Genomic DNA, 10,937 nt, shown 5'->3' on the forward strand with positions numbered 1-10,937 from the left:
AAAGGTTTCGTTATATTAGCACTACTGCTGTGTTCATGTATAAAGCAGCCTTACTTAAAACCAACTGCCCAGATAAATATTCTAGGAGTCACTTAAGTGACTGACAGAGTAAAAGCAATTACTCCATTTAATGCACTGCTCCTTTTCTTTCAGTCTTTGTATCTCCGGCTTGTCAGGAATGCATGCTCTATACTTGCAGTGGATGCAGACAGAGTGAAAACTCTGTGTCAAGTTACAACGAGTGGAATGGAAGTCCCAAGCTGTTTCTACAGACTGCAATGTAATAAATTGAAATTTCAAGTCAAAGCCCTAACTCAGTGATGACATTTCACTACATACAAAGAAGTTCCACTTTCATCCCCCCCCCTCCCACTCTCCATCGTTGGCAGTGCTTAGCATGTCTGGCATTTTAAAGTCTTTCAAACAAAGGAGTATACATTAAAATGATGGTTATTCCACCACCAGACCTTGGATGGAGAGAAGTTCTCTTCCTCTCCCCCACCTTACTATTTTGAATGTTGCAAATGGGGGTGGGGGGGAGTGCAGAGCAAAAGACCCTCTAGCTCTACTGGCTCTTGAGATACCTCTTCTCCTCCCTGCAATGCCATTCCCAAGTGCTCTGGGCCAAAACAAGAATGCTACTTACTGTATCATCCTTCATGTTGCTGATCCATTTGACAGGATAATTCTCTAGGCAGAAATCCCAGCAATCCTAGACCAGAATGATTACTAATGAAGAGCAACATGGATGACTGGATTTCTCCTGTTCTGTTCCATTATTTCACCCTGTGCTACATTCAACTCTTCAATCCCAGATAAACTGGGGGAATTTCTAAAGTCCATTCTGAAGTTACATGATGAGCTATTTGCTTTAGCAAATTAGTACACACCACTGCTGGACCTCCTGATGGCACCTGGTATTTCTGGCCACTGTGTGACACAGAGTGTTGGACTGGATGGGCCACTGGCCTGATCCAACATTGGCTTCTCTTATGTTCTTATGCAGGCACACTGCACCCAAAAAAAAAAAAAAAGCAATCTTGATGCAACTTAATGATCGCATCATTAAGACTGTGTGATGTTCTATTGATGAGCACATGCTCATCATGTGTCTCAGTAAAACTTGACACAGACCCATGACAAATGGATTTCCCTCCCAAATATTGTCCACAAGTCTGTTCATACATCCATCACTGCTCATTCGACTATCACCTTAAGCAGAAATTAGGACCATTTTTTAAAAAAAAAAAAAAAACCTTACTCAGTATCATTTCTTTTATATTTGATCACTGCACCGATGCCACCGAGAGGGTGACAGGATCAGCTTTCAAGGAAGTAGCCCATCCCCTCACCCATCAACAATGTGCAATCATGCACACGGCTCTTTTGCAGAGCTTTATCACTCCTCCTCATTATTGCATTAGGGCAGGAGTGGCCAAGCCACATAGAATAAACGTCAGATGTTTGAGAGCCGCAAGACATGAACAAATATTACACACCGATTTTTAGTGGAAAATATGCAAACTTACTTTTTATGAACATTAAATTAGACTGTGTGAAAGAGCCACATGCGGCTCCCGAACTGCAGTTTGGCCACCCCTGCATTAGGGAGACCAACTTCCAGGAGGGTCTTGGAGTTGTTCTGGAATCATCACTGATCTCCAGAGTACAGGGTTCATTTCCCCCAGAGGAAAAGGCAGATTCAGAGGGCTGGGCTCTATGGTGTCATACCCCTGCTCAGCTCCCTCCCCTCCCCCAAGCACTGCCTTCTCCAGGGGCTGCCCCAAAATCTCCCAAGAAGGAGTTGGTAACCCTAGACTGTATCCATGATGTCCACCCTCTGAATCTGCTATTGCCTCCAGGAGAACTAGTCTCTGTAGCCTGGGAGATCAGTTCTTAATTCCAGGAGAACTCCAGCCCCCCCCCCCCCACTCAGAAGATGGCAACACTGGGTTGAGGCTATCCATAAAATGCAGCTCTTTTCCCAAGTTCCTTTATGGGCAACACCCATCTGTTGCTCAGATATGACACTGTGTCCAGCGTAACCAGAGCTTGGCGCCTCCTGGCCTCTGGCATGGCTGGAAAAGAACACTGGCATGCAGAAGGGCTTTCAGTACTGTGCCACCTAGGAGGTCCCATTGCAAAAAGAGAGAGTTTGCTCACTTGTCCAGCCACAAAGCTACTCTTGCAGGCTGTGATCGAAAGAGAAAGCACAAGCCACACAATACCGTTTATTAGAACCGGCCAAAATGGCAGGAAAAAAAATTACACAGGCTTCTGAGTTCACCAGAACTCTTCATCAGGCTGGATGTTACCAAACAAAAAATGTTCCAGGCAATGATTTCAGGTCTGTTCTTGCTAGCATTCCTGTGCGTAACACTGGTGGGAAAGTAGACAAAATGCTGCCATTACTGTCAGGTTGCACCCTGATTTCTGAGAGCAAGAAAAGAACAAGCGGTGTCTCTCCATTGAAAGGCGAGGAACTCCTTTAAGCATGGCTGTGGCTTGAGCACGCACTGTGGGATGTGCAACGTTTGCAGATCACTTGCTCTCTCAATTAACATTCTCAGTGCTACATATCCCTGTGGCAACAGCTAACAACATTGTGAAAATGCTCCATGCGATGGAACCATTTTCATCAAGCATCCTGCAAATGTGGAGTATCGTGTTTCCAGAGACGCTGCCAGGAAGAAGTAAACAACTCCCCGAACCAAGATATCAGTATAAACCTGTGATGCTCACTCACTTGTTCGGGAGCCACCTGTGGCTCTTTTGAGCACTGCTTCGGAACCTTGGTCCTTCTGGACTGGAGGCAACAAGGCTTGGATCTTGGCCCTTCTTTACAGATGATATTTGTTCTGTTGCTGTCCCTCCCTACACATTATGGGATAAATTCCTGATCACCCTCCAGTACTTTTGCATGTGTAATATCTGAGGTATGAGAAGCACTTGGAGCAGTGATCCTCACTCAGTTGCTCAAGAACAACTTGTGGTCCTTCTGAGCACTGTTCCCCAATGTGGCACCTGCCCCATGTTTCAGGAAAACAGGCACAGCCCTTGTCCAGTGGGGCTTGTGGTTAGCAGGTGGTCCCTACCATGAAACAGCCCCCACCAGAAGAATGGGCAAGCTGTAAGCATCCCTAAGGTGCAGACCTCATGCCAGGGATGGAAGTAAATGTGGCTCTTTTGGTTGAGGGTGATGGCAAAACTGGAGCTCCACAAGCCACAAGCTGCGTACCACTGATCCAAACCAACTCCAAACAGCTAAGGATGGAGAATGAATGTCAATCAATATGAGTCCTTTCTAGACATCACAAGCACACATACCAAGACCCTACCAACAATAATCAATGGGAGCACATGCTACCTATGTTGCCGCCAATACATATAGACACCATGTTGTATCAACAGAGGCAACCCACATCCAACTTCACTACACATGAACACGACTCCTGAAAAATCCAGGGTTCAGTTTGTGCACACCTACATGTGACATGTGTGTTAAATATGTGTGTTGTCCCTGTTCACACAACATAGTGACTAAGTATATTGGGAGGATCATGGGTAGCGCATGTTTTTACACTCAGTAGGTGGGCTCCTGGTCTGCTTGGCTGTAACATCTGAAAAGGCCTATACACATTTGAGCACTGCAAACAAGTATGTAAAGCAAGCTTGGATGATGCACTCCAACTGTGCCGTTTGTTTGAAATGACCAAATACTGATTTGCAGGTATGAAGCATTCAATAGTCTCATAGATACAGTAAGGCATTCAGGCGCCAATGAGGTTGCTGCTTTCTAAATGAAGCTTAAGAGAGAGAAAACTGGAGGGGAGGGGGTATTTTCCATTTTATCTCCCCAACATAAAGGTTAACCCTTATTTCTCTACTGTCTGCGTACCCACCCAAGTCAGACTACCCCGATACACACAGTGGCCAACCACCAAGGAGCTAAACTGCAGGGACCCCTCCAAGGAAATCAGGGTAGTATACTTATTATTGTCACATTCAATACTCATAACAACCCTGCTAGGCCGGCCACAACACTCACCTAAGAGAGGGAGGAACTAGAATGGAAGGACAGCTGGTGTTCTTGAGGAGTAATTTGCTAATGGGTCTTTTTAGTCAAGTCCCATGTCCTTGCCACCACACTAGCTCTCTTCTGTCCTCCTTTATTCAGATATTTGTATTTGGCTTTGCTCCTTAATGGGAACCAAAAGCAGCTTACAGCATTGTCTCTCCACTTCCCTTTTAGGCTCACAACCAGCACCCTCTGAGGTAGGTCAGACTGAAAGACTGGCCAGCCCAAGGTCACCCAGTGAACTTTCATGGGAGAATAAGGATTCGAACCCGGGTCTCCCAGAACCTAGTCCAGCACTCTAACCACCACACCACCCCGGCATGCTGCCTTGCCGTTACTGCTGGTGGCACACAACGTACAGAATGAAAGTAAAAGACTCACAGCCACTAGAGCAAAGTTCAATGAGAAATGCTCTGTTAGACTCCCCAGTAAGTAACTGTAATCTACATCCCTTTGAATAAAACATATTTGTTATGAAACTTTAAATGCTCTTTTTTGCCATCTATTTTGTTTGACACGTATTTATTATATATACGTGTCATCAATTCATAAGCTCAAAGTGATTAACAAGAATGTTTAGAACATTTCCTTGTCAATCGCTTTGAGCTTATGAATTGATGAAACTATACGTATAGAACAAAACAGACAGCAAAAAAAGAGTATTTAAAGTTTCAGAATATATTTTACTAAAAGGAATATAGAATATAGTTACTTACTAGGTGGCACATAACAAGCATCAAAGAAGCTGACATGGTTGGAGGGAGCCAATGAGGAAGAGGAATCTAAGCACCTCCCATCCATCCCATGAGCACCCCCAGACTAGAATGGGACTCCTTGTTGGGCTATTGTAAATCAGCATTTTTCTCATTCACCTTGGCATTGTGAGAGCCGGAGTAGGCTTTCACCTATTCAACCCGCCATGTATTTTCAACTGAAATTAAATTCCATAGAAAATAGTACACAAGCATTTTAAAAAGAGGGATTTCTAAATAAGCAAGCAGAGAGGAAACTGGGCCTTATCCCCCCCCCAAAAAAAAAGATTCTCTCTTTTCAACAAAGCCTCCATGCAGCCAAATTCTGCAGCCCTGACTCACTACAGCACCGTCTGCAGCAGCGACTGTCTCACATCCTCCTCAGAATAAATGCGCTGAAGCTTGCCACTCAGAGACTGCAAAGTCACAATTAAGGATTGTGGCTTGAAGCAAATGTGGAGGATCATCCTCAGGCAAGACAGCTAGAGAAATTGCAAGGGAATCTTCCACCAAAAAAAGAAAGAAAGCATTCTTTTAAAAAACCATCAGAATTACTCAAGGAGGTCCCACGCATCAATGTATTCGGATGTCCTGCAAGGTCCAAGTCAAACTTCCCAGACACTTGGAGTTCTATATCCAGTGAGTAATGAGAAGCATGTCTGGACTTGAAATTACTCCTTTTTTTTCTCATAAGAAACAAGGCTGAAGTAATTTCATCACATGGGTATTTGGGGATGACTTTGGCAACAGTTTCCTTCTGCCTTTGGGTGACATTCCTGTTTCCTGAATGCTGTTTCTCCACTGGAACATCAGATTAATCTTAAGTTTCTTTCCTGCATGTGTGAAGAGGTGTAAAGGGGTTTGCTATACAGCTGAATTCCCTTGCCAAACTAGAAAAAGAAAGGTAAATGGCAGGGTGGAAGGGAGGGTGTGTGTGTAAAAGTGTGCTTAAAAAAATCTCTCTGGAGATAATAAACTGACATTCCACTGGGACCATTTTAATTCATTCCACAGCACGCAAGACAGAGTTACAAGTGAGGTTTAAAACCTGCTAACAGGGATTTTACTAGAGCAAAAAGGTAATAGCAAGTTATACAATTTCTGTCAAGTCACTCTACTAAACTCAGGGACAATAATTGAAAGTGACTGACTTTCAAACTATTTGGAATAATGAAACGCAGAGTCGCCTTCACAAGCCCAATGGGATAATGGAATGCACCTTTCCAATTTACATCTCTCTGTTCCATATTTCATCCTTTGTGTCTAGGCAATTCATTCCTCCAAGAGCAGGAGCCTTCAAGAAGAGCCAACGCAAGATTCAATCACTTGCTCTTTGCCACTGTAGGACACAAAATGGCTGCAGCCCTCTACACAGCTGCTGAAGGGTAAATACCAGTGACGTCACTGTGGACTTCTTCACATACAGATGCATGAAGGACTGCAGACAATGTGATGCGTTGCATCCTGTTTGCTTCACAATGGGCAGACCCGCATCCCAAGACTTGTAATTTGGCACTTACTTCCAAGCAACCAAATTAGGATTTGGGTGCCAGAGTTTTAAAGTAGCTTGTCAAGTCTGAACACAAAGAATCACCTTCTTCTCAAGGGCATACATCCCATCAAGGACAAAGACTTCCAAGCCTGAAAATGATGGAGTCGTCCTTTCCATTTCCCCTTGACTATATACAACATTCTGCAAAATAGTGTCCCAGACTGTGAGCGGTGGATATATTTCACACATAGCACTGCTCTTTACCCATTATGCTTTACTCAAAAAAAAAATGACACTCTTCTTTACCTCTGACACGTACCCAGATTGCCTCTAGGTAGCTCACAAGAGGTGGGAAAGCACCTACCAAGGAACATACTTCTAACTTAAGGAAAGACTAAATAAAAACACCAAGAAGCCATCCCCCAAATCCTCACGTCACTATGCCAAGACTAGCAGATCCCTACCGCAGGGTACTTATTGCAAGCCTTCTGTAAAAGTAGATGCACACAGAGTTGTACCATAAAGCTCTGGGGTGCCACTATGTCCATACAGGCATACTGACAAGTAAAATAGATGGTTTCTCCATGCTTAGCATTTTCTTTTCTTTTTTTTACAGCTTGCTTGATGCTGTACAGAACCTCACGGGGTCACTGTGTAGAGGTAAGTCACTCTACCCTCCCTATCAAACAAAGGCAATACTCCTTAAACGTACCCTGTATGGAGCAAGCCCCATTCAATCCAAGGGGCCCAAGTGAAGACTAAACGTGCTTAGGGAATCATGCAGCAAAGTTAAGGGAACAACTGACAGAAGGCTACCCAGGAAGAACTCATGAGCAGACGGTCTACAAGCAGAATGCTTCCTAGAAGGTGCTCCAAGCATTCACCTACCAATAAAGTACTTTCACTATCTGCTGTACTCCCTGAACAATATCATCTTGAGTCCATGACACTGTGCACCAACACCAAACTATTTCCCCCTCTTAGTTTGCTGCCCCACCCAAAAATGATGTTATTTTACCCTCAAGCACCTCACCTCTGTTTGGATACCCTAACTTAATATCGAAAGCAGTCTTAAAAAGTAATGCCACCAAAATACCCAGAGTAAACCAAAGTCAACATTTCACACTAATTCTTTCACCAAAGTAGCAAGGCTCTGTTTCTCCAAGAAAAGAATCAGCAAGTGCATGTCTGGTGACAGCAAACCCCTTTGGCTCTAGGATCGAGCCATTACCTAGAACATACAGAGACCAGAATCTTTTAAAAGGCCCAGTTTCCTCCCAGTCCTCAACATGTGGCCTTTCCAAGCCCATCATCAGAAGCAGACTCTATGAGCCAGGAATACACACACACAGTGCAGGCTGCATTCCGACACCCATCAGTTAGTTCTGGTTACAGCTGAGAGCACAATTTGTAGGGCTAGACTATAAACAAATGGGTGCTGGAAAGGAAGGAGACTGACATGTTCTTAAATACAGCCGAGCAAGAGGGACTGGCAGAACGCTGCTTAGGCCCACGTAGAATACAAATGCTTTACAGGACTACAGGTCCGGATCTTTGATCTCTCCTGTTTCGCAGAGGCTATGATGTATAAAACTAAATGTACTGAGCAGACAGTCCTATGCTGAATATAAATTATCCTTTAACTATAAGCAAGGCACTCTTCTGCACACTTTTGGAAGCAGCAGCTTGCCAGGAGGAACTATGGAGCCATGAAGCAACAAGACCTCTTTGGGAGGGGGATTAATATGCAGACAAAGATCTGGATACGCAATGAGGACAAAAGAGAATGGCATATGCCTTAACAGTTCTATTTGGCAAAAGCGAGAGACATATGCCTTAACAGTTTTAGTTGGCAAAAGGAGGATTTAAATAAAGAAGATTTACACCTCCTGCACTAAAAACAGCATTCTGTTACCTGACTTTTCCCATAAAAGAGAGCTCATGCTCCGATATTTCTTCTTTTAAAAATCATAGTGTTCAATCTGATTTTCAGATCTGGCGACAGACATTGTTCAAATTCACCATTTCTTTTTTTCAGCACACTATTAACAAGAGCTGGGGGGGGGGAGCTGCCTATCAAGCCAACCCTTGAATACCCACCATTTAAATCATTAAAATTCCAAGCCCATCCTTTGTAATTAACGCAGACACACACTAGCACACAAACCAGGACTCTTTTTACATTCTCTCCTGATATAATACTGCTGGATTTTGGGAGGGTTTTTTTTGCTTATGTCTGTCTAGCATCCTGCCTCACACAAACCCATGCCTCCCTCCCCTTCGGCTTGATCTTATGCAAAATTTACCGTTTTGAAAGCATTCGCGTATGAAGGCATAACTCAAGCTCCCGTGCACGTTTCAGATGTGAAAACTAACTGCTTTTGACAAGCCGGTAGAGGTTTCTTTCAATTTATTCACTGCAGTCTCTGCATTTAAACTCAATCCCCACTGTGAAGCAGAACCACACAGTTCTGTTGGTAGTGCTGTAGGAGAGGTTTCCACTGCTCACTTTTCAACTGGTGAAGAGTTCGGTATAACTTGCAGGCTTACACATTCTGAGCAAGGAAGAGTCTTGTGTAACTTGTAAGCTTACATATCAGATCCTTAGTTTATGGGCTAGTGTGGAAACTGCTGTCAGGATTACCCCAGAGAAGATTACAGTTAGAACTCTCTCACAGTATTGCCTTCATATGGGGTCTTTCCTTAAGGTGCTGGGTGACAAAAAGGATACCTTCCTACTTGCCAGCCTTCCCAACAGTACACTTTTGATATTTTACCAGTCTTTTCATCTTTTAATCATGTGAAATAAATTGGCTTGTTCAGAGCAAGTTTTTCCTCTTTGGGGGCCCTTTCCATTTTTATCCTTCTCGCAGCTAGGAGTTCAATATTTGTCCTTACAGCAAAATCTGGCCACACACCCCCTTGCCATTTGCTCCTAGGTAAGCACCCTCTATTTGGGATTGGGTCCCAGTTTCTGCACCATGATTGCCTTTCACCCTTACGCCTAGGCTGGAATGGAAGTCTGAGGCTTACTTGAAAGGCAACAGTTCCATTATTGTGCCCTAAACCCTGGTCTGCAAACTATTTTAAGGAGATGTTGCCAGCAGGGGCCACACCCCTTTCCCCCCCCCACAACAATCCTGCAGAAGTTAATACCTCCCCCCACCCCACCTTCGAGCGACTTCTTTACTAGTTATCGCTATGCTAAGCTTGCAAACAGAGGGAAAGAAGGGAGACCCCCTCGGCTCTGCAGCCAATCTCCATACCCCCCTCCGCAGCAGCCAGCAGGTTGCTGAGTTCCATGCCATGATCAATTTCTATCTTTAAAAAAATGCCAGAAGCCAGCCTTGTTAACTTTCCTCCTTCTCTCCCAACACCTCTGAATAATGGGGGGAGCAGCTCTGTGCTTCCGCCTCCTGGGAAAACCAGCCCCCCTCTCCCCTCCCTGGGCAGCATGTCCACAGAAGAAGATAGCAGCTCAATCCCTGCAATGCCTGGATTCCCCCTCCTCCCAATTCCAGAGCTCAAGGAAATGAAAATATATATATTCCCCCCCCCCTGATCTGCTTTGCATCTCATTCCAATACGCCAAATGCACAGCAACTTTAAGCTCATCATTGGAGTTGAAGGGAATCCTTCAATCAGGGAACTTCATTTACAATCCAGCACAGAGCTGGGCTTTTAGCTCCCTCCCCACACACCAGCAGGTTTTTAATGCAATCCCTATCTAATGCAGTCTCCATTACAAGATTACAATTGCATCAATAAAATACTCCATATGTTCCCCCCCCACATACACACACACACTCCAGCCTTACACCACCCTGCCCTGCCCCCCCCCAAGTGCCCTGCCTGAGCCCTTTCCACTGGAGCGATGGGGTTGCTCTGCCAAGGAGACTGTTATCTTCAAGAGAATCGGAAGGCACGCCACAGATCTGCCGGCAGATCCCCCCCCTTCCCATCGTGCCAGAAGCGACAGAGTCCCTTCCAATCACTGGTGCACCACCCATACCTAGACGGCTGCAAAAACCTCCGCGGCCAACATCCCCACCAGCCACACGCTCTCCACAGAGAGGAGACTTGAGAGAGTCGCATGCCCACTCAGGGATGCACCGGAGGCATCTCAGCCGATGGAGAGGGCTTGCAACTGGCAAAGGAGGAAAAGTGTCTTTGGGGGGGGGGGAGAAAGAGAGGTTAAGGCAGGGAGGAGATGCGCGGGTCTCTCCACGCCAAACCTCCCCAAGCCCCTGCGTTCCCCACGCCACCTAGTTCGCACGCCTTACCTTGAATTCCTTCATACGAGAGACTCTCCGGCTACACCAACTCTTCAGCCATGCCTCCCCGCCGCCTTCGAGTCAGACCCCAAGCGCCCCATGGGAAATAAAACAAAAATCCTTGGTCTGGTCAAAAATTGAAGGGGGGTGGAAGGAGGAGGAGGAGAGAGGAGGCGATAGGCTCAAGCGAAAAGGAAACGAGGGCTGGCTGGAGCATCAGACGCGAAGTGCTTTTCCACGGAGCATCTCAGAGGAAGGAGATCCTAACTTGGGTGAATTCTTCAAGTGTGCCCGGCTTAGCAGTGGGAGGGGGGCAGCGGGAAGGGGGGGGACCGGAGTCT

General features: G+C 45.4%; 1 protein-coding gene across 1 annotated transcript in view; it reads right to left on the minus strand.

The window, feature by feature from the left end:
* LOC107113293 (protocadherin-11 X-linked-like) overlaps nt 1–10,627 on the minus strand; it is a 228,723-nt gene extending 218,096 nt beyond the window's left edge. The window contains exon 1 of the mRNA XM_015414604.1: nt 10,606–10,627. The gene's annotated coding sequence lies outside the window, so the exon portion shown is untranslated. The remainder of the gene's footprint in view (nt 1–10,605) is intronic.
* Between the last annotated feature and the right edge of the window lie 310 nt (nt 10,628–10,937).

Source organism: Gekko japonicus, unplaced genomic scaffold (genome assembly GCF_001447785.1).
Source record: "Gekko japonicus isolate JY-2015 unplaced genomic scaffold, Gekko_japonicus_V1.1 scaffold780, whole genome shotgun sequence".
NCBI lineage: Eukaryota > Metazoa > Chordata > Lepidosauria > Squamata > Gekkonidae > Gekko > Gekko japonicus.